This window comes from Hakea prostrata, chromosome 8 (assembly GCF_041222555.1).
Source record: "Hakea prostrata isolate BN-2017 chromosome 8, UWA_Hpros_2, whole genome shotgun sequence".
In the NCBI taxonomy this organism is placed as follows: Eukaryota; Viridiplantae; Streptophyta; class Magnoliopsida; order Proteales; family Proteaceae; genus Hakea; species Hakea prostrata.
The window spans coordinates 50,065,682-50,090,984 of NC_142607.1; positions in this window are offsets into that span (position 1 = coordinate 50,065,682).

Consider the following 25,303-nt stretch of genomic DNA (forward strand, 5'->3'; position numbering starts at 1 on the left):
ACTCATTGGTCGAGTGGATTGGTCGACTGGTCCAATCGACCAATCAGTTGACCAATGCTGACAGCAAATCCAAAACAGGGAATTGAAGGCCCAGATCAAATCCAATCCTAAAGGGGTTTTGCACACAAGTCAAGTGACTTACCTAATAGGTAAAAATGCCTTCAAACCAAGATAGAGAGCACTCCAAGTCCATCAACTAATCCGATCTTCATCAAGATTCAGTTTCCATAAATAGAACTTCATCATCAAATTTCATGGATTCAAAGCCAAACACCAAGTCCTCCACTGGGATGGCCCAAAGCTGACTTCTTACTTTACTTGGGGTCATCGGACCTACAAATAACAAGGTTTCCGGGTCAAGGTTAGGGCTGGGTTTTACACTCATGATTGAGAAGTTGATCCTTGTTTTTCCTTGGACCAATTGACAACCCTTCTATTTTCTATTAATTCATTGGATCCTACCCAAGACTTTCTTTATTATGATTTCTTTATCTTTATTCCCTAGGGTGAATCTTTATTCTCCCTAGTCTTCCCATGGGATATTAGGATTTCTTTCCTTTGAATTTATTTACATTATTTTCTCTCATTGGTACACCCTTCCTATTTCCATTCTTGATTTTGAAATATTAATGAGATGTTCCTTTATCTATCTTGGGTTGTTTTTTTGTGAGAGTTTATTATGGGTAACTCTCATGGGAGGTAACCAACTCTTATGAGAGGTAACCATATCTGAGACCCTAATGTTCTTTTATCTGTTGGAAACTTCCCAACAGCTTTTCAGATTGTGCATTCTTTGTTTCTCTTTTCCTAGGGTGAATCTTGATTACCCCTAGCCTTTCCATGAGAGCCATCAATTTTGTTCAGAATCTGCACACCGAAGAGGGGTGAATTAGTTGAAATACCTAATGAACTCCTATGCTCAATCCGAATATATTTCCCAAAACTAGACTTCTTGATTGACTCGTAGAAGAAAACCTCACTCAATTTGACCCTGTATAGCCCTCCGAATCTCTGTTTGAACCTTGCTATTCTGCTTGGTCGACTGACTGGTCGAGTGGGCCACTCGACCAAGCACTCGACCAAAGGAAGGTGAAATCCGAGAAATTGTAATTTTAGAGTTTTTCACTCTTATTTAAACCCTACTTCGTATTTCTTTGTTACGGTTGCCTCCTAAACACTTTTTGAACGTGAGAACACCTCTCCGAAACTCTCTCTGCTGATTTCGAAGATTCCTCTGCAGATCTGAAACCTCTCTTCTCTGTTCTTACAATTCAAGGTTAGTATCTCTTCTGAATTATTAATTTTCTTTTCTTGATCTTGTTCTTGATTGAGATCAGGGAGTTGATGATGCATCCTTGCAACCATCCCTTCGTGATCTCCTTCGTTTCTTTGAGATCTATGATCATCATCATGATCTCAACCCTAGCCGAAGATTTTCTTGAAACCCTAACCCTTGCTTGAGTTCTGGAAACTCTTGTTAACCTCCCATGCGAGGGAAACCTCATGGGTAATATTTCTAGGAACCTAAATTATAATTTCTATGATTTTCTTGTTATAATTGGCAATCATTTATTTCCCTTTCATTCTGTGATCTCAACCTTTTTATGGGAACCATAAGGTTGAAACCCTAATTTCTAGGGTTAAATCAAGAACCCAAATTTTCCCCATGACTTGATGTTTTTATCTTACTATATGATCCTAATATACCTTAGGAAGTTCCCCTTCGAATTTCGGATCATTCCGACTTCAAACGAGGAAGTTATGGCCAAAGCAGTCTGTACAATTCCGTACTGACTTGCTTGGTCGACTGGGCCAATCTACCAAGCACTCGACCGAAGGAATCAGTAGCTTCGTTTTTCGCCCGATTTAATTCGTTTGCTCTCTGATCTTTTAGGCATCTTCCCTAATGTTGTATCTATGATTGTTAGGAGTCTATTTGCTAAGTTTGGAGTTGCTCTCTTTGATCTTTGGATCATCTTCTTCGATAATCAAGGTAAGGATAGTTAATTCCTTAACTACATAGATTGCTTGTTCTCTGGTTTCTACTTTGTGAAACTATGAGATTACTTACTGTTATTATAATTTAATTCTGATCTCTTACTGTGAGATCAGTAGCACTTGTTTATATTATCTTTTTCATTTTTCATGTTATATGAATTACCTATTATTGCCTAATCTGATTTTGCTTTTACATTCTCTTGTATATGATGAACTGTTGGTTGTATACGTTATGACTGATCTGAGAATGTGTTTGCTTAAGTTTGGTTTGGGATTTGGAAGTGTCCTTTTGACACTTCTGTCCTTGGACATCGGAGGGAATAGTATGGGATGTTCTCCAAAGATGCCCATCGATGCTTTCCCGAATCAATGGTTGTCATACCTAGGGCTGTCTAGCAGTGTTTGGCTAGGATATACCCCTGTTATATCAAACCCGAATCGGAAGGGTATTGAGACCGAACGACCCGTGGTAGCAATGGGGATTCGTGGGCGCTCAAGACCGGTGAAAAGATCCGTGAGAGGACATGGATCACATTGTGGATACTAGGAAGAGGCCATTTATTGGAGGGTTGCATATGGCTAGACTTGGGCTTTTGGGGGCTAAAGACCGGTGAAATGATCCGTGAGGGGACATGAGAGCTTCCCGTTTACCATATGTGGATAACCAATAGGGTTGATGAGTCCGTAGTCAGGGACTTTTAGGACTCGAGTGGAAAGGATACCGGAAAGGATCGTTAGGGATGAGGAATGGAAGTATCTGGACCTGAGTTGATGTAATTGAGTAGATGACTTGCATTGGGCTAGGCTTTTCCCTGACATGCGCCAGTACTTATGCCAAATGGTTGTGAGAGAGTGTGTTGACTTAACCCCCTACCATGGTTTGTCCCGAGGGATGCAGGACCCATTACCAACTAGCTGCTCAAGACAGATGAAATGATCCGTGAGAGAATCCAAGATATCTTAAATGGTTGAGGATGTGAGCGGACCTTCCCAAAGAAGTATGGTGCTATGACTTAAAGCATGTCTACCATAGAGACCAACATACATACATTACTTGTTTCATATTGCATTGCATCTTGTTATGGTTTGCTTCCATGTTATTTATGTTGTTATGGATTAATTTTCCTTACTGAGTTTCTTTCGAAACTCATTCCTTTTTGTACAATCTTTTGTTAGACTTCTCTACAGGTTTGAATACTATGACGATACGTATGGGGAAGCACAAGGTGAAGAAGATGAAGACTGAAGGAGAAGAAGAGCTGACTGAAGATGTGGATTAGATTTCTCTTGTTTCTTCTAGACGTATCTTTTACTTTACTTGTATTAGCTTAGAGCTTTACTTAGATTTTGATCTACCTTCCGCATGTGTCTGTAGGGTATATTTCCGCTATACTCTACAGTTGTCTTTTGATTTGTTATCTTGTTATTCCGCACTCTGATATTCTATAGTGATCCTTCTGAGATCCTTTCTTGACTTTTATTATAAATTACTTGAACATTATGATTTGTTCTTGCTTTTGATTATGTTATTGTGCGAAATGGATATGATCGTTCCTAAACTTGATCTTTAGGGCTGTGGATCACACTCTCGGGTATGCCAGATAGGGTACCGGCTGGGGGGATGTGACATAAGTCACTTGGTGTGTGTGCAAAACCCCTTTATATTTGGATTTGATTTGAGCCTTCATTTCCTTGTTTTGGACTTGCTGTTCTGATTGGTCAACTCATTGGTCGACTGGACCAGTCGACCAATCCAATCGACCAATGGGATCTGATTTTGCTAATTAGATCTTTGCTTGCTCTATTTAAGTCCAATCTCGAGTCTACTTCGTATTTTCTGCCTCCAAACTCTTTGGAACGTACCAGAGCCCTCTGCAAGTCATCTACCTTGCGTCCTTGGTGATTATCTTGACGGATCTTCGTCAAAACTCGTGCTTTTACACAAAAAGGTATGTGATCATCCTCTTTTGTGTTTCATCTTTGATTCTTCATTACTTTTCATTCCTTTTCTGATTGAGGACAGTAGTAGTGATGTTGTATCTCTGTTGCAACCATCACTATACTCTTTTGCCTCTCTTTTCCTAAGGATCTAAAGTTTGGTGGATGATCTTCATCAAGATCATCACTCGCTTTTGAAGGAAAGCTTGTATTCATTCTCTTTCCTTATTTAGATTGATGTTCTACAGTCTTAGATCTAATTTTCTTGAAAATCTAAGCATGTTTTTCATGATTCCTTTATCACAAACAATGATCCATCATCTTATTGTTCTTGTCCATGATTTTTACTATGAATTCTTCAAGAACCATGATTGATCTAATTATGGTAACTTTTTGTTTCCTAATTTGTAACTTGAAGACTTGATTTGATTAGTGTTTTGGAGTCCTCTATATACTAGTATGCTGCCATTGTAGTTTCCCCCTTATTTAGTACCCTTTTGAACCACCAAATTCGGTTTCATATCCTAAAAACTCTGATTTTTGAAGGCCACTCTTTCTATTGGTCGACTCATTGGTCGACTGAGGCAGTAGACCAAGTCAATCGAACAATGAGTACAGCAACTTCATATTTGGTCTGTTTTGGATGTTTTGATATTTTTCCTTCTAGGTATCTTTCCTAATATGTTATATACCCTTGTTTAGGACTTTCTTCCCAAGTTTAGTCAAGGTCTTAATTGATTCCTCAAGATCCTTTGCGAGTTATATAAGGTAAGGATGGTTATTTCCTTAACTACATAGATTGCATAGTCTTGATTACATTAGCATTACTTGTTTATGTTAACCTGACTCATGTATGATCTACTTACCAAATATATGCAAGTTGGATATTATTATTGAATTCTTTCCATATAAGAAGCTGCCATATATGTGATGTTATGGAATTGTGTTTGTGTATGAATATGTACGGTATGGAAAGGAGAGGTGTCCTTTTGACACTTCTGTCCTTGGACTACTACGGGAATATTATGGGATGTTTCCGGAGATGCCCTTTGGACACCTTCCTAAACTATTGGATGACATATTTAGGACTGTCTAGTAGTGTTTGGCTAGGATACCCCGTTATATCAGACCCTAATCTGAGGGGTATTGAGACCGAACGACCCGTGGTAGCAATGGGATTCATGGGCGCTCAAGACCGGTAACCAACCCTTGAGAGGACAGGAATCACATTGTGGGGACCATTTATCGGTAGGGTTGCATATGGATAGACTTGGGTTCACTGGCGCTCAAGACAGGTAACCAACCCGTGAGGGGACGTGAGAGCTTCCCGTTTACCATATGTGGATGACCTATAGGGTTGATGAGTCTGTAGTCAAGGACTATGAGGACTCTAGTGTGAAGGATGCCGGAAAGGATCGCCAGGGGCGAGGATTTGACTTATCTGGATTTGACTGGATGTAACTGAGTAGGAGACTTGCATTTGGCTTGTCTTTGACCCTGACATGCACCGGTACTTAGACCAATGGTGATGTGAGAGAGTGGTGACTTAACCCCCAGCCATTGAATGTCTCGAGGGATGCCGTACCCACTACCAAAAGGGGTTGTGTGATGAGACCTTCCTAAAGGAGTACAGTGATATGACTTAAAGCATGTCTGCCAATAGAGACTAGCATACATAGAGTTAGAATCATATGATATCATATGTTTCATATCATATAGCATTTTACTTTGCTTTTGAAATTCTGCCATTTATGTTGTTATGGAATAACTGCGTTATTGAGTTTTTTGAAACTCATTCCTTTTGTACAATGTTTTGTTATACTACTCTACAGGTAATGATGACTATGAAAGTCAATTCGAGGAAGCGCAAACAGAAGAGGAGTACTTCACGCAAGGTGCTGGCAACCATGAAGATTACATTGAGGATTCCTCAAGTGGTTTTGTTTGTTACCAGAATTAGCCCTACGTTGGAGTGGGAACGTCTGAGGGTCGTTGATGAAGTCTATGTTTATGAAGAAGTTCTCTATAAAATAGAATAGACTCTAGTTTAGCTTGTTATTTCTTTCTTATCTTAGAAATAGTTGTAATCTTTCTTTTGATTTGCGATCTACTTTCCGTTGGTTGTAGAGTGGGATTCCGCCTCACTTTTCTTATTGATTTAGACATTCTAATTGTCTTTCGTACTCTGATTACATGTGATTTATTCTTTCCTTATTTGGATCTTTTGTTTATCTTTTGCACATTGAATATTAGTGTTCATGATTATGTTATTGTCTATGTGGGAGGTTGATTACCTTGATACTTGGTCTTCGGGGCTATGGATTACACACTCGGGTATGACAGGTAGGGTACCGGCTGGGTGGATGTGATAGAGTGGTATCAGAGCCCAAAGTTCAAGGAAATCCTAACCACTAAAAACAATAACGGAACATTCCTAAGTCATAGATCTGAGATGACTCCTCTACTCTTAGAAGTTAATAATAGAACACTTGGATTAGAAACTTAACCAATGAAGCATAACTGAATATTTCTAAATAACATATCATAATTATACTTAAACAATTGTCACTTAATGCAATAAAAGAAAAGTGCATAATACACAATAATAAAGTGAAACATAGTGAACTTCATTAATTTCAAAAGTTTTTACAACGATTACATCAGATAATGCATAAATGAAAATCCTAAAGTACAATCTATCTAGGTGATCTCCTCTGATCTCTGAAAGCTCTGAAGTGCTTTGCCAGCTGAGTCACCTGATGATCTATCCTATCCTGTCGTGACTCCATCCTCTCATACATCTGCTCCTGTCTGACCTCCATCCTCTCCAACATGGAAGTCATCGATCTCATCTATGCACCAAGATCTGAAGTCTCTGGAACTGCATGAGACGGGCCACCTGTCTCGAAGTTTGATGAAGGAGGAATCTTGTGATGCTCCGGCTCAGCCTCGTGCATCTCTGTATCATCTCCGGCCTGATCATCACTATCAAGACTGACACCCTCTCCTCCATCCTCTGACTCCTCCTCCTCCTCTGTCTCCTCATTCTCCTCACCCTCTTTACCAGGAGATCTCAGTGTTTGTTTCAGCTTCATCAGTCGAATAGTCCTAGTCCCGATCGTGTACCCCAGTGAACCAACATCCACTGGTGTATCCTCGAAACTCACTCCGAAATGCTGAAAGATCAAGGTCAGTAGCCTCCCATAGCAAAGGTTCCGCATACTAGGCCGCAAAACCAGATCCAGCATGACCTGCTGAATGATGTAAGATAGGTCTATCTCGAAGCCCATGTAGATGCGGTAGATGACTAAGCCCATCACTGTGACCCGATGGTGATGTCCAACCTTTGGCATAATGTTTTGGCCTACAATGCGACCGATAATCCGTGCCGAATCAATCATCTGCCCGCTGTTCCACGAAGTGTGGCATTGACGATCATCCCATAGCGTAGAGCATATCTCGTGCAGCTCGTACGTCATCAAGTAGCTATCTATCCCTGCCCCCGCAGGTGGATCACGCACTGCCGTGGGTAGTAAGGAACCCGCAAGATCTCAACCAATGATCTCGTGGAGAAGCGGATCTGTGTCTGAAGGATGCTAAACCTTCCAAAACTAGCCGAAGAGGATGTCTTGGACCTCTAGACTCCTCTGTAGATGTAAGATTGCTAAAGAACAACCGCACTAGCTCCGGATATACCGGCAAATCCTCGGTGAAGAGATGAGTCCAATGCATAGTGTCAAATCTCTGCCGAATCCTAAAAACCCTGAGCTGATGAAGGTGAAGTAGGCGTCCCAGCTCAATACTGCATTAACTGAAGTAGGCCTCGTACAAGAACTCGGCCTGGGGAGTAACGAATCTATCTGGCCGCCGAACCTCCTGTCTAGGCTCTGAAGGAACCTGACCTCTACCCCTGAGTGCCCCTATGATATGTCCACGACCTCGACCTCAACCTCATCCTCGCCCTCCTCTCTGCATGGTGTACGTCTGTGGGAGAGAAAAAAGGCATTGCAAGTTAGTGCTATATCAGGATTTCAGCCAAAAGGGTATTTTCATAATTTTTCGGAAAATTTCAAATTTGGGGAAAATTTGATTTGAAGATACTAACATGTGTACAATACTTGGAATTGCATGATCATGAAGTTTATTTGGAGGAAATCGATCAAAAACTTGGTTTAAAGTGGAAAATTCAGCAAGAAGAATTTGGGGATTTTTGCAAACTAGTCAAAATTGGATTTTTGAAAAGTTGGAATTGGTTAAATCAAATTATATGGAAATATCTACAATATCATCTTGAGCATGTAGCATTTGATTTTTGTGCGAAAACTCCAAGCGGTTTGTGAGAAATCGAAAATTTTCTAATGTTAACGATTTCGGTACGAAAACGTTGTGAAAGTGCTAGAATGAGTTAGAACTTGTTGTCTATGGATGGCATTGTGTTTAAAACCTAGGGAATATGTTTCTAAGTATTCAAAGCATGATTTCTAACATTGGATACAAGCAAAACATGGATTTTGTTGAAATGCAAGCATGAGAAGATAAAAATGAAAGAAGGAATGAGAGATTTATCTTGTATGTGCTGAATGTGTGATGTTGTGTTGTTATTGAAGCACTAAAACACCTCAAGAACACTTGGATGAACCTTAGGAGACATTCCCCAGAGCTCTCTCACATTTTGAAGAAGATAGAATGAAGTTAGAATGAGGAAATGGGGCTTAAAATGCGAATTTTCTTATTCTGTGAGCATTGGTTGACTGGGCCAGTCGACCAATCAATTGACCAATGGACACAGAGACCTCATTTTCTGCTGAATTTTTGGAAAATGTTATTTTTGTCCTATGGATTATTGTTTGATGACTATATGGATGTATTTAAGCATGATTTAAGTTTTCAAATTCAAATCATTTGGACTTGTGGATTATGATGAAACTTCAAAATTCGGTGTTTTTGATGTTTTCAGTTTTTGAAAAATGGTTACTCTGCGAAGTGGACGTGGTGGATCCAGTGGCAATGGTGGACATGATGAGATACCTCATGGAGGTGGTGAGATACCCAATGGTGGTCATGATCAGCAGACCAACAATGACAATCAGGGTACCCATGACATACCCGGTGCCCCGAATGTTGGAAGCTTTCATGATATTGCCAACATCATGGGCAATATGATGCAGCAACAAGCAGCCCAGTTTAGCAAGATATTGATGGGTTTCATGACTCTGCATAATGAGACTCGTGCTGGGCTAATGTGAATCCTCATGCCGCAGTTCTGAATGCGGGAGGTTTAGCTGGAACTCCTCATACTCGTCTGATGGAGAGTTTCTTGAAATTGCAAGTGCCCACTTTCACTGGAGTTACCAAGGACCCCTTGTTCCCTAACAAGTGGCTTCTTGAGTTGGAGAAGGCTTTTTGACATCAGCAATGTTCTGAAGCCCAAAAGATTTTGTTTGCTGAGCAGAAGTTGCAACATGAAGCTGATGCCTGGTGGATCTCCACTCGACCTATTTTGGAAAGTTTGCATGCGGGTGTTGTAACTTGGGAGTTGTTCAAGGAAGCTTTCGCATGATTATTTCCCTAAAGGCTGTGAAAGATGCGAAGGAAGTTGAGTTTATGGTTCTTACACAAGGATCTTTGTCTGTGTTGGAGTACCAGCAAAAGTTTGAGGAGCTTCATTTCTTCGCTTCAGATTCTATGAAGCTTGACCTTGCCAAAGCGAAGAAGTTCTTTAAAGGATTGTGCCCTGCCATCAAAGCTTACCTCATTGTCCAGCCTATAGTGAGCTATGCCCAAGTGGTGCAGAACTCGAAGAAGTTGGAAGAAACTGAGAAGGAGAATGCACTTGTGCAAAGGCCCTAGCAGCCTAGGAACCCTGGTTTGGTGGATCGTAATGATCGGTGCTTTGTGAGACCTACACCCTACCCCACTCTTGCTTTTCAGCCTAGGTGTGTAGGTTAGAGCCTTGGTTTTCAGCAGCCCGGCCAGTTTAGACAGTATGGCGGGAATCGACCACCAATGATTGCAAGTGCTAGGCCTGTGAATGCGAATCCTAGGCCTTTGGTTCAGAAGCCCCCTGTTGCAACTACTCCAGTGGGACTATCACATCCACCCAGCCGGTACCCCATTTGGAATACCCGGGATGTGATCCACAGTCCAAGGATCAATGACCTGAGGTCCATGCCTCCCACATACACGGTAACCTAATCACGAACAGTAATAATCAATGGTAAAAACAATTAATACTAAGTATCATGAATAAGATAAGATTAAATAAATCAGAGTGCGGAAGACAATAACAGTAAAGTATAAACAAAATCATAAGGGTGAGAGAAGGTATGATAACCACTCTTTCAGAGCAGCGGAAAAGAAGTGTGATAACGTTAATTACCTGTCCAAGTGTCAAAAGATAATCTCAAAGATAAGTTACTTACAAGACCAAAGGTTCCATAAATACACCAGGGGAATGGGGCACTAAGCTAGGGTTTCTTCTATACTAATGATAGTCTCCTCAACAGTACGGATGAAGTAACCCCAACGTTGCCGCTCCAGCAAAACTGTGGGGCTAACCCTGGTATGAATAGTAATCCTCCTCGACTCCAATATACGGATCCTCACCGACGCCACTACCCAAAGGGTAGTATGTGGAATCATAGTCCGCCTCAAAGGAGGTGCCATCGTAGTCTTCGGTACCTGGAATATAATCTAAAACATTTGCACAAAACGAATGAGTTCGAAGAACTCAGCAAGGAAGTTGTTCCATAATTAGAAATCATACTCATTCAGAACATATTATAATGCAATGCGATATGGAACATATGATGCAAATATGAGTCTAACTCTATGTGCTAGTCTCTAGGGTAGACATGCTTTAAGTCATAGCACCGTACTTCTCTGGTTGTCAGTCACTCTCCCCTTTCCATATCTTGGGAATGCCCGGGGAAGATCGGTAAAGTCATCAAAAAAACCGTGGTAAGGGGATCGGTCACCGCTCTCTCACATCACCATTTGGTCAAGTACTGGCGCATGTCACAATAAAGCCTAGCCCAATGCAAGTCATCTACTCAGTCGGTCAAGTCAGATTCAGATACGTCCATTCCTCGCCCCCGGCGATCCTTTCCGGCATCCTTCACACTAGAGTCAGCGAAATCCTGGATTTCAGACTCATCAACCCTATTGGTCATCCACATATAGTAAACGGGAAGCTCTCACGTCCTCTCACGGATTGGTTACCGGTCTTGAGCGCCCGTGAGCCCAAGTCTATCCATATGCAACTCTACCAATAAATGGCCCCTTTCAGGTATCCGTAGCATGGTTTATGTCCCCTACCGGATTGGTTACCGGCCTAGAGCGCCCATCCAACCATACACTACCACGGGTTGTTCGGTCTCAATGCCCTTCCGATTCGGGTCTGACACAACAAGGATAAACCTAGCCACCCAACTAGACATTCCTATGTATGTCATCCAATAACCCGGGATAATCCAAAAACAAGTTAATTACATGTCCAAGTATTTAAAGATAATCCAAAAACAAGTTAATTACCGGTCCCAATATTCCAAAAATACACCAGGGAAATGGGGCACTAAGCTAGGGTTTCCTCTACTCTAATAATAGTCTCCTCAATGGTACGGATGAAGTAAACCCAGCTTTGCCGCTCCCGCACAACCGTGGGGCTAACCCTGGTGCAAATAGTAATCCTCCTCGGCACCAACACTCGGATCTTCACAGACGCCACTACCCGAAGGGTAGTATGAAGAATCATAGTCCATCTCGAAGGGGGTGCCATCATAGTCTTTGGTACCTGTAGGATAATCTAAAAACATTTGTACAAAAGAATGAGTTCGAAGAACTCAACAAGGTAGTTATTCCATAATTAGAAATCATACACATACAGAACATACATAATGCAATGTGATATGGAACATATGATGCATTATGATTCTAACTCTATGAATGCTAGTCTCTTGGGTAGACATGCTTCAAGTCATAGCACCATACTTCTTTGGGTGGTCAGTCACTCCCCCTCAATCATACAAGATATCTTGGGTCTGCCAGGGAAGTTCGATAAAGTCATCTCAAAAACCATGGAGGGAATAGGTCACCGCTCTCTCACATCAGCGTTTGGTATAAGTATTGGCACATGTCACAGTAAAGCCTAGCCCAATGCAAGTCATCTACTCAGTCGGTCGAGTCATATCCAGATACGTCCATTCCTCGCCCCCGGCGATCCTTTCCGGCATCCTTCACACTAGAGTCAGCGAAATCCTGGATTTTAGACCCATCAACCCTATTGGTCATCCACAAATAGTAAACGGGAAGTTCTCACATCCTCTCACAGATTGGTTACCGGTCTTGAGCGCCCATGAGCCCAAGTCTAGCCATTTGCAACCCTACCAATAAATGGCCCCTTTTGGGTATCCGTAGTATGGTTTATGTCCCCTACCGGATTGGTTACCGGCCTAGAGCGCAATCCAACCTTACACTACCACGGGTTGTTCGGTCTCAATGCCCTTCCGATTCGGGTCTGACACGACAAAGATAAACCCAGCCAACCAACTAGACAGTCCTATGTATGTCATCCAATAACTCGGGAGAGTGTCGATTGGCACCATCGGAGAACATCCCATACTATTCCCTCCGATGCCTAAGGACAGAAGTGTCAATAGAACACTCCCTAATCCCAAGTTGTACGTAAACAATCACATATTCAAGTTCATCATCTTTCATGCATCCAATACATCTTATCATAAAAGTTAAATCATGATATTGAAATGAATCATCATAGACATAAGTAAACAAGAATAGTAATGTAACATGACAAGAGTATGAAGATTTCAACACTACTGTTCTAACATATATATAACAATCTTATAAGGATTTAAAAGTAATCAAGAGATTCCATTCATAAACAAGAACATAAATCATAAGTTGGTGGTCTATATGTTTATGGAGATAACCATCCTTACCTTGGGTTGAATTGATGATGAATTGAGAATACCAAAAAATAGTCCAAAATAATTGTTAAGGCCCTAAACAAACATCAATAATAAGTTAGAGAAGAAATTGGGAAGATTGGATATTAATTGGATCAAAAGTGGCCAAGGTTGCTGTCAGCAACAACTTTGGTCGATGGTTTTGGTCAATGGTATTGACCAAAAGGATCGACCAAAGAATCTCTTCGGGACAGAATAGTGGATTTTGGGGGTTTTCATCCGAAATTAGTTTTCTGGTGTTCGGATCAATCTGAAACTTGGAGGAATGCTTAACAACAGTAGTAGGACACTATAAGTCAAGAAACTTACCCAATCCAATGGTCCAAACAAAAAGCCCCAAATTGAGCTAACAAGGTCAAGTGACAAACATCATGGCATGAGTTGGGATTGATTGCATTGACATGGAAATGGCATGTAGTAGCTAGGGGAACTAATAGAATTTCTATTGGAATCATATAGTAGTGATAAACATGAACATAGCATGCCCTATAACTTAGTTTGGTACAAAATGACATGATGTTAATAGAAAAATTAAGGAATACATATGCTAGGCATGAGATGGAGGCATAGCATCAATGGATGGCTAAGAAGGTCATAGGTTAATCATGTGTAGACACTTGGAGTGGTGGTTGCAAGGTTGCAGCACCATTTCCAATGTCTCACCAGCAAGATAGGAATAGAAAAGAATAGAAAATGGTAGGATAGAGAGTGGAATGGTGATTCATACCTTGGTGTGCAAGATGTAGACAAGAATCGATAGTAAACAATGAGTTTTTGATGAGGTGCCCTTCACATTAGCCAAGGAGTTGCTTTGGGAAGCACTCCACACGAGTTCAGGTGAGAAAATGATTGCAATAGGGCTCAAGGCTCGAGGTTATAATAAATAGAATGAGAATATTCCATAGAATCATTAACATGGCAGACTGGGAAACTTTGGTCGATGGTTTTGGTCGATGGCATCGACCAAAATATTTCTCACAGAGAAAAAGAGGGTTTAGTTCAGCAACTTCAAGTAGGGATTTGAAAGGCTATACAAGGTCAATTTGAGTGAGGTTTTCTTCCACAATTCAATCAAGAAGTCTAGTTTCGGGGAATACCTTTGGATTGTGTACAAGAGGTCATTAGGTACGTCAACTAGATTAATCTTCTCCGATGCGCATACTTCCCTTAAACACTGACAATGCATTTAAGCAAGGGGTATCATCATCAATGTCCATAGGCTCAGTCTCCGAATCATGATCCTCAATCAGAATGGTCCATAAGTCTCTTCTACCACCGCTTCGGGTCTTCGGACCTAAATACAACGGTGGATCTGGGTTAGGGTCTAGGTTAGAATAGGGCTGGATATTACATCACCAGTTGAAAGTGAAGCCAAGTGATATCTTCAAGACAGCTTTCCGAACAAGGTACGGCCATTATGAGTTCAGAGTCAAGCATTTCGGTTTGACTAATGCTCCTGTAGTGTTCAGGGACCTCATGAACAGAGTATTTCATAATGTGCTTGGTAAGTTTGTGATTGTCTTCATCGACGACATCTTGATCTATTCGAAGAATGAAGAAGAGCATGCGAGCCATCTATGTTTCACTTTGCAAAGTTTACGAGAAAAGAAGCTATACGCCAAGTTTAGCAAGTGTGATTTCTAGCTCAAGAGAGTAGTATTCCTCGGCCATGTGGTTTCAGCTAAAGGTATTCGTGTGGATCCTGAAAAAGTCCAAGCAGTGGCTGATTGGGAAATAACGATGACGGTTACGGAAATAAGAAGTTTCCTTGGATTGGCAGGTTACTACAGAAGATTTATTGAGAACTTTTCCCAGTTGGCTGCTCCTATGACTAAGCTGACCAGGAAATAAGAGAAGTTTGTTTGGTCTGACGCCTGTGAGAAGAATTTCCAAGAGTTGGAAGGATAGATTGACAAGTGCCCCGGTTTTGACTATACCTGATAGTTCCAACGAAATGACAGTCTATGCGGATGCGTCAAAGATTTGTTTGGGTTGTGTAATGATGCAACATGGTAAGGTTGTAGCCTATGCTTCTAGGCAATTGAAAGATTACAAGCGGAATTACCCCACTCATGATCTAAAACTTGCCGCTGTTGTCTTCGCTTTGAAGATTTGGAGACATTACCTCTACGGTGAGAAGATTGCCATTTTCACGGATCACAAGAGTTTGAAATACTTCTTTACCCAAAAGGAATTGAACATGAGGTAAAGAAGATTGTTGGAACTAGTCTCTGATTATGACTGTGATATTCAGTATCACCCTGGTAAGGCAAACGTTGTTGCTGATGCTCTTAGTAGGAAGAATCAAAAGAAGACTTTGGATTTCAATGCTTTGAGTCTACCACTGTTGTCTTCTATTGAGAGTTTTGATTTGGAGGTTGTCCTTGAGAATTCTGATTTCGTTCTTTCTGCCATGACGGCAAGATCTAGCCTTAGAGATAAGATTGTTGCCCTACAGAGTTTTGATTAAGAACTTAAGGAGAAAGTTGATAAGATTCTTCGAATCCTGAGTCAGATCCCGACTTCAGTATATCCATGGATGGTGCTTTATTGTTTAGAGGTAGACTGTGCGTGCCAGCAAGTGAAGAAATTAAGAAGGAAATATTGAAGGAAGCACACCAATCAATCTTTACAGAAACCCTGGAAGCACCAAGTTGTACAAGGACTTGAAGGAACATTTTTGGTGGATTGGTTTGAAGGTTGATGTAGAAAATTTTGTTGCCAAGTGTGAGACTTGCCAGCGTGTGCAGGCCATTCATCAACCCCCATCGGGATTACTTCAACCCCATCCTGTTCCTAGTTGGAAGTGGGAGGATATCTCTATGGACTTCGTGACTAGCTTGCCTCAGAAAAGTAAAGGTAATGACACTGTGTGGGTGATTGTTGATAGGTTGACCAAATCACCCCATTTCATTCCTATGAAGATCACTCATACTCTGGATAAGCTAGCTAGGCTTTATGTGGACAATGTAGTTCGTCTGCATGGAGTGCCAATGAGTATTGTCTCTGATCGTGATCCTAGGTTTACCTCAAGGTTTTGGAACAGTTTGCAGAAGCCTTGCGAACCCAATTGAATTTGAGTACAACTCATCACCCACAGTCGGATGGACAATCTGAGTGAACAATTCAAACCTTGGAAGATATGCTCAGATCTTGTGTTGTGGATGTGGGTGGAAATTGGGACGAACACTTAGCTTTGGTTGAGTTTGCCTATAACAACAGTTATCAAGCAACAATAGGCATGGCTCCATTCAGGGCTTTGTATGGTAATACTTGTAGGACACCCTTGTATTGGACTGAGACGGGTGAAAGAAAGGTCTTAGGTCTTGAAATGATTGAAGCTACGAGTGCGATGGTTGATATGATTAGAGAAAGGATTAAGTCTGCCCAGTGAAGACAGAAATCTTATGCTGACAAGAGAAGGACTGATCTAGAATTTCAAGTTGGTGAGAAAGTTTTCTTGAAAGTTTCACCAATGAAGGGTGTGATGAGATTCAATGTTAAGGGTAAGCTTAGCCCTCGTTTCATTGGACCGTTTGAGATTTTGGAGAAGGTTGGACCTGTTGCTTATTGATTGGCATTACCTCCACCTCTTGCTGGAGTTCATAATGTGTTTCATATTTCGATGCTTCGGAAATACATAGAGAATCCGGAACACATTTTACAGCAAGCACCTGAAGGACTTAGTGCTGACCTTACCTATGATGAAGAACCGGCCAAAACCCAGGATAAGAAGGACAAGCAGCTATGGAATCGCATCATTCCTTTGGTGAAGATTCGGCAGGAAGAACCATACCCCTGAAGATGCTTCTTCGGAGAAGGAAGAAGATATGAAGGAGAAGTTTCCTCACCTCTTTGGAAGCTCAAGTATGCTTTCAATTTCGAGGACGAAATTTCTTTAAGGGGGGAGAATGTGAAACCCAGCCCTAACCTTGACCCGGAAACCATGTTGTTTGTAGGTCCAACAACCCTTAGTAAAGCAAGAAGTCAGGTTTGGGCCATCCCGGTGGAAGACTTGGTGGCTGGCTTTGAATCCATGAGTGTTGATGTCAGTGTTCCATTTATGGAAACTGCATCCTAATGAAGATCAAATTAGTTGATGGACTTGGAGTGCTCTTTATCATGGTTCGAAGGAATTTCTACCTACTAGGTAAGTCACTTGGTGTCTGTGCAAAACCCCTTGATGTTTGGATTTGATCTGAGCCTTAAATTCCCTATCTTGGTCTTGCTGTTTTGATTGGTCAACTCATTGGTCGACTGGACCAGTCGACCAATCCAATCGACCAATGGGTTCTGTTTTGCTAATTAGGTCTTTGCTTGCTCTATTTAAGTCCAATCTCGAGTCTTCATATTTTCTGCCTCCAAACTCTTTGGAACGTACCAGAGACCTCTGCAAGTCATCTCCCTTGCATCCTTGGTGATTATCTTGACGGATCTTCATCAAAACTCGTGCTTCTACACAAAAAGGTATGTGATCATCCTCTTCTGTGTTTCATCTTTGATTCTTTGTTACTTTTCTATCCTTTTCTGATTGAGGACAGTACTAGTGATGTTGTATCTCTGTTGCAACCATCACTATACTCTTTCCCTCTTTTTTCCTAAGGATCTAAAGCTTGGTGGGTGATCTTCGTACAGATCATCACTCGCTTTTGAAGGAAAACTTGTATTCATTCACTTTCCTTATTTAGATTATTGTTCTGTGGTCTTAGATCTAATTTTCTTGAAGATCTATGCATGTTTCTCATGATTCCTTTATCACAAATAGTGATCCATCATCTTATTGTTCTTGTCCATGATTTTTACTATGAATTCTTCAAGAACCATGATTGATCTAATCATGGTAACTCTTTGTTTCCTAATTTGTAACTTGAAGACTTGATTTGATTAGTGTTTTGGAGTCCTCTATATACTAGTATGCTGCCATTGTAGTTTCCCCCTTATTTAGTACCCTTTTGAACCACCAAGTTTGGTTTCATATCCTAAAAACTCTGATTTTAGAAGGCCACTGTCTCTGTTGATCGACTCATTGGTCGACTGAGGCAGTAGACCAAGTCAATCGACCAATGAGTACAGCAACTTCATATTTGGTCTGTTTTGGATGTTTTGATATCTTTCCTTCTAGGTATCTTTCCTTATATGTTATATACACTTGTTTAGGAATTTCTTCCCAACTTTAGTCAAGTTCTTACTTGATTCCTCAAGATCCTTTGCGAGTTATATAAGGTAAGGATGGTTATTTCCTTAACTACATAGATTGCATATCCTAGTTTCTATATTTGAATCTTGTTAGTTTATTTCCTTAATTAGATGCTTACAATGATATACTACTGTTGCATAGTCTTGATTACAGTAGCATTACTCGTTTATGTTAACCTGACTCATGTATGATTTACTTACCAAATATATGCAAGTTGGATGTTATTATTGAAACATTTCCATAGATAAAGCTGCCATATATGTGATGTTATGGAATTGTGTTTGTGTACGAATAAGTACGGTTTGGAAAGGAGAGATGTCCTTTGGACACTTCTGTCCTTGGACTACTACAGGAATATTATGGGATGTTTCTAGAGATGCCCTTTGGACACCTTCCTAAACTATTGGATGACATATTTAGGACTGTCTAGTAGTGTTTGGCTAGGATACCCCGTTATATAAGACCCTAATTGGAGGGGTATTGAGACCGTATGACCCGTGGTAGCAATGGGGATTCATGGGCGCTCAAGACCGGTAGCCAACCCATGAGAGGACAGAAATCACATTGTGGGGACCATTTATCGGTAGGGTTGCATATGGATAGACTTGGGCTCACGGACGCTCAAGACCGGTAACCAACCCGTGAGGGGACGTGAGAGCTTCCCGTTTACCATATGTGGATGACCTATAGGGTTGATGAGTCCGTAGTTGTCACATCCTCCCATCCGGTACCCTAACTGGCATACAAGAGAGTGTGATCCACAGCCCCGAAGATCAGGTATCGAGTAATCAACCTCCCACATAAACAATAACATAATCATGAACAATAATAATCGATGTGCAACAGATAAACCAAAGATCCAAATAAGGAAAGAATACACCATGTATATGATCAGAGTACGAAAGATAATCAGAATGTCTAAATCAATAAGTAAAGTGAGGCGGAATCCCACTCTACAACCAGCGGAAAAGTAGTTCTAAAAGAGAAGGAACAAGATAAAATCTAATCCCAATAGCAGGTACAATAGGTAACTAAATTGTTCTCAATCTTATAGACAACGTCTCTATAAGTATAAATCTCATAAATGGCACAAGGGCGCTTCCATTCTATGGTCGGAATAAGCATCGTACGGAGCATAACCACGAGCGGAATCTTCAGTGTAATTGTCGTAACCGCAATCACCTTCCTGGAGATATGCCTCTTCTCCTTGCGCTTCTTCATACGAGCAGTCATGATACTCAGAACCTGTAGAATAATCTAACAAAACATTGTACAAAAGGAATGAGTTTCATAGAAACTCAGTAAGGCAGTTAAACCGTAATAACATAAATGGCAGGATTTCAAAGCAAACATAAATGCAATATGGTATGAGTCAAACAATGAATGTATGAATCTAACTCTATGTATGCTGGTCTTTATTTGCAGACATGCTTTAAGTTATAGCACCATACTTTTTTAGGAAGGTCTCATCACACAACGCCTTTTGGTAGTGGGTCTGGCATCCCTCGGGACATTCCATGGCTGGGGGTCAAGTCACCGCTCTCTCACATCACCATTGGTCTAAGTACTGGCGCATGTCAGGGTCAAGCCTAGCCAAATGCAAGTCTCCTACTTAGTTATATCAAGTCAGATCCAGATACGTCCATTCCTCGCCCCTGGCAATCCTTTCCGGTATCCTTCACACTAGAGTCCTCATAGTCCTTGACTACAGACTCATCAACCCTATAGGTTATCCACATATGGTAAACGGGAAGCTCTCACGTCCTCTCACGGGTTGGTTACCGGTCTTAATTGCCCTTGAGCCCAAGTCTAACCATATGCAACCCTACCGATAAATGGTCCCCACAATGTGATTCCTGTCCTCTCACGGATTGGTTACCGGTCTTGAGCGCCCATGAATCCCCATTGCTACCACGGGTCGTTCGGTCTCAATACCCCTCCGATTAGGGTCTGACATAACGGGACATCCTAGCCAAACACTACTAGACAGTCCTAAATATGTCATCCAACAGTTTAGGAAGGTGTCCAAAGGGCATCTCCGGAAACATCCCATAATATTCCCGTAGTAGTCCTAGGACAGAAGTGTCAAGAGGACACCTCCCCTTTCCAAACCATACTTAAGCATACACAAGCATCAATCCATGACCTCACATATATGGTAACTTCATATATGGAAAGAAATCAACAATAACATTCAACTTGTATAAAACTGGTAAGTAAATCATACATCAGTGTATTTAATATAAACAAGTAATGCTACTGATATCAAGACAGTACAACAGTAGTATAACATTGTAAGAATCTAATTAAGGAAATAAACTAACAAGATTCAAATATAGAAACTAAGATATACAATTTATGTTGTTAAGGAAGTAACCATCCTTACCTTTTATAACTTGCAAAGGAATCTTAAGAATTCAAGTAAGACCTTGACAAACTTGAGAAGAAGGTCCTAGACAAGTGTATACAACATATTAGGAAAGATTCCTAAAAGAAAAGATATCAAAACATCCAAAACAGACCAAATCTGGAGTTGCTGTACTCATTGGTCGATTGGATTGGTCTACTGTCCCAGTCGACCAATCAGTCGACCAACAGAGACAGTGGCCTACAAAATCAGAGTTTTAAGAATAAAGAACCGAATTTGGTGGTTCAAAAGGGTACTAAACAAGGGGTAAACTACATTGGTAGTATCCTAACATAAAGAGGACTTCAAAACATCAATCGAATCAAGTTTTAGAGTTACAAATTAGGAAATAAAAGTTACCATAATTAGATTAATCATGGTTCTTGAAGAATTAAAAATACAAATCGTAGACAAGAACAATAGGAGAATGAATCATTGATTTTGATAAAGGTGTCATATAAGGCATACATAGATCTTCAAGAAATAGATCTAAGAACCTGAATCTAAATAAGGAAACAAAACTTACCATAGATGTATCAGTCATGATACTTGAAGAAAGCATGGTATGATAGAGGAGAAACAACTAGAGATTGATAGATCATGGATCATGTAAGGAAAACATAGCGATTGACTACTAATATGATCAGTAAAATAGATCTAAGAAGATCATAATTTAAAGGGATAATTACTGTTGCCCCCCTGTAGTTTGATTTTATTACTAATAAAACCCTGTTCTTTACGAAATTACTATTGCCCCCTTCCTTATAACGGTGTTAAGTTGCCGTTAAGTTTGAATATGTAATATCTAATTTGCCCTTCATTAAAATTAAGAAATCAAAAGACGATGATGCAACTCCATTTATAAAACCAGATTAAATGTCAATTTTATCCTAAACTTCATTTATTTTGAATTAATGAAATGGGCAAAATCCAAATCCGATTTGGTTTCCCACCTTCACTAAACTTCATTTATTTTGAAAATTTTTTAGGTGATATTCAGTTTCCAATTTGAGTTGAATTCGATTTTCCTTCCTCTTCCGTTTCTATTTGAGTTTTATTCAATCATTCATTCTTTTTTTTTCTTTTTTTTTCCATAGTTAATTAAGGGTACTACTATAACTTGACAAAAGGGTAAATAAGTAAAGAGATAAGTATAAGGGTATTTTGGGGTTTTTGAGAAAATATGAAGATGTCACATCATCAGTTAACTAACGGAACTTAACGGTAGGGGGGCAATAGTAATTATAGACAAAGTTGAAGGTTGGATTAGTAATTTTGAAAAGTACAGGGGATACAGTAGTAATAAAATCAAAGTACAAGGGGCCAATAGTAATTATCCCTAATTTAAATCAAAGGCAAACGAAGACAAGATCATGATTTAGATCATGATTCCTTCAAAAGCTTGTAATGATCATGATTACGGACATTGCTTTAGCCATTAATCCTTAGGAAGATCATGAGAGATAAGTTCAGAGATGTTTGCAACAGAGAATGCAGCATCTCCTCTACTGTCTCAACTCAAAAATGAAAGAAAACAAGGATCAAGAAGAAGAAGAGAGTGTAAACATACCTTTTTGTATAAGAACACAAGTTTTGACAAAGATCCGTCAAGATAAACACCAAGAGCGCAAGAGAGATGACTTGCAGAGGTCTTTGGTTCATTCCAAAGAGTTTGGAGGCAGCAAATACGAAGTAGACTCGAGATTGGACTTAAATAGAGCAAGCAAGACCTAATTACCAAAGACAGAACCCATTGGTCAAGTGGATTGGTCGACTGGTCCAGTCGACCAATGAGTCGACCAATTAGTTCAGCAAGTTCAAAATAGGGAATTGAAGGCTCAGATCAAATCCAAACATAAAGGGGTTTTGCACACACACCAAGTGACTTACCTAATAGGTAGAAATGCCTTCAAACCATGATAGAGAACACTCCAAGTCCATCAACTAATCCGATCTTCATCAAGATTCAGTTTCCATAAATAGCACATTGTCATCAACACTCATGGATTCAAAGCCAGACACCAAGTCCTCCACTGGGATGGCCCAAAGTTGACTTCTTGCTTTACTTCGAGTTGTCGGTCCTACAAACAACAGGGTTTTTCCGGGTCAAGGTTAGGGCTAGGTTTCACATTCTCCCCCCCTTAAAGAAATTTCGTCCTCGAAATTGAAAGCGTACCTGTGCTTCCAAAGAGGTGAGGAAACTTCTCCTTCATATCTTCTTCCTTCTCCCAAGAAGCTTCTTCAGGGGTATGGTTCTTCCACCGAATCTTCACCAAAGGGATGGTGCGATTCCGCAGCTGCTTGTCCTTGTTATCAAGGATTTCGACCGGTTCTTCATCATAGGTCAAATCGGCACTAAGTCCTTCAGGCGCTTGTTGTAAAATGTGTTCCGGATTCTCTATGTATTTCCAAAGCATCGAAATATGAAACACATTATGAACACCAGCAAGAGGCGGAGGTAATGCTAATTGGTACGCAACAGGTCCAACCTTTTCCAAAATCTCAAAAGGTCCAATGAAACGAGGGCTAAGCTTTCCCTTAACGTTGAATCTCATCACACCCTTCATTGGTGAAACCTTCAAGAAAACTTTCTTTCCCACTTGAAATTCTAAATCGGTCCTTCTCTTGTCAGCATAAGATTTCTGTCTTGACTGGGCAGACTTAATCCTTTCTCTTATCAAATCAACCATAGCACTCGTAGCCTCAATCATCTCAGGACCTAAGACTTTTCTTTCCCCCGTCTCAGTCCAGTACAAAGGCGTGCTACAAGTATTTCCATACAAAGCCTTAAATGGAGCCATGCCTATTGTTGCTTGATAACTGTTGTTATAGGCAAACTCAACCAAAGCTAGGTATTCATTCCAATTACCACCCATATCCACTACACAAGATCTGAGCATGTCTTCCAACGTCTGAATTGTTCGCTCAGATTGTCCATCCGACTGCGGGTGATGAGCTGTACTCAAATTTAATTGGGTTCCCAAGGCTTGTCTGAGCGTCATTGATGAAGTCTATGTTTATGAAGACGTTCTCTATAAAATTGAATAGACTCTAGTTTATCTTGTTATCTCTTTCTTATCTTAGAAACAGTTGTAATCTTTCTTTTGATTTGCGATCTACTTTCCGCTAGTTGTAGAGTGGGATTCCGCCTCACTTTACTTATTGATTTAGACATTCTGATTGTCTTTCGTACTCTGATTATATGTGATTTATTCTTTCTTTATTTGGATCTTTTGTTTATCTTTTGCACATTGATTATTAGTGCTCATGATTATGTTATTGTCTATGTAGGAGGTTGATTACCTTGATACTTGGTCTTCAGGGCTGTGGATCACACACTCGGGTATGCCAGGTAGGGTACCGGCTGGGTGGATGTGACACTGATGTTGATAAGTTTGTTGCCAAATGTGAGATTTGCCAATGTGTGAAAGACGTTCGTCAACCCCCATCTGGATTACTTCAACCCCTTCTTGTTCCTAGTTGGAAGTGGGAGGATATCTCTATGGACTTCGTGACTAGCTTGCCTCGGACAAGTAAAGGCAATGACACTATGTGGGTGATTGTTGATAGGTTGACCAAATCAGCCCATTTCATTCCTATGTAGATCACTCATACTCTGGATAAGCTAGCTAGGCTTTATGTGGACAATGTGGTTCGTCTACATGGAGTGCCAATGAGTATTTTCTCTAATCGTGATCCTAGGTTTACCTTAAGGTTTTGGAACAGTTTGCAGAAGGCCTTAGGAACCCAATTGAATTTGAGTACAGCTCATCACCCATAGTCGGATGGACAATCTGAGCGAACAATTCAGACCTTGGAAGACATGCTCAGATCCTGTGTTGTGGATATGGGTGGTAATTGGGATGAACACTTAGTTGTGGTTGAGTTTGCCTATAACAACAGTTATCAAGCAACAATAGGCATGGCTCCATTCAAGGCTTTGTATGGTAATACTTGTAGGACACCCTTGTACTGGACTGAGACGGGTGAAAGAAAGGTCTTAGGTACTGAGATGATTGAAGCTACGAGTGTGATGGTTGATATGATTAGAGAAAGGATTAAGTCTGCCCAGTCAAGACAGAAATCTTATGCTGACAAGAGAAGGACTGATCTAGAATTTCAAGTTGGAGAGAAAGTTTTCTTGAAGATTTCACCAATGAAGGGTGTGATGAGATTCAATGTTAAGGGAAAGCTTAGCCCTAGTTTCATTGGACCTTTTGAGATTTTGGAGAAGGTTGGACCTATTGCTTATCTATTGGTATTATTACCTCCACCTCTTGCTGGAGTTCATAATGTGTTTCATATTTCGATGCTCCGAAAATACATAGAGAACCCAGAACACATTCTACAGCAATCTCCTGAAGGACTTAGTGCTGATCTTACCTATGATGAAGAACCGGCCGAAATCCTAGATAAGAAGGACAAGCAGCTACGGAATCGCACCACTCCTTCGGTAAAGATTCGGTGGAAGAACCATACCCCTGAAGAAGCTTCTTGGGATAAGGAAGAAGACACGAAGGAGAAGTTTCCTCACCTCTATCGAAGACCACGTACGCTTTCAATTTCGAGGACGAAATTTCTTTAAGGGGAGGAGAATGTGAAACCCAGCCCTAACCTTACCCCGAAAACCCTGTTGTTTGTAGGTCCGATAACCCGAAGTAAAGCAAGGAGTCAGCTGTGGGCCATCCTAGTGGAAGACTTGGTGACTGGCTTAGAATCCATGTGTGTTGACGTCAGTGTTCCATTTATGCAAACTGCACCCTGATGAAGATGGAATTA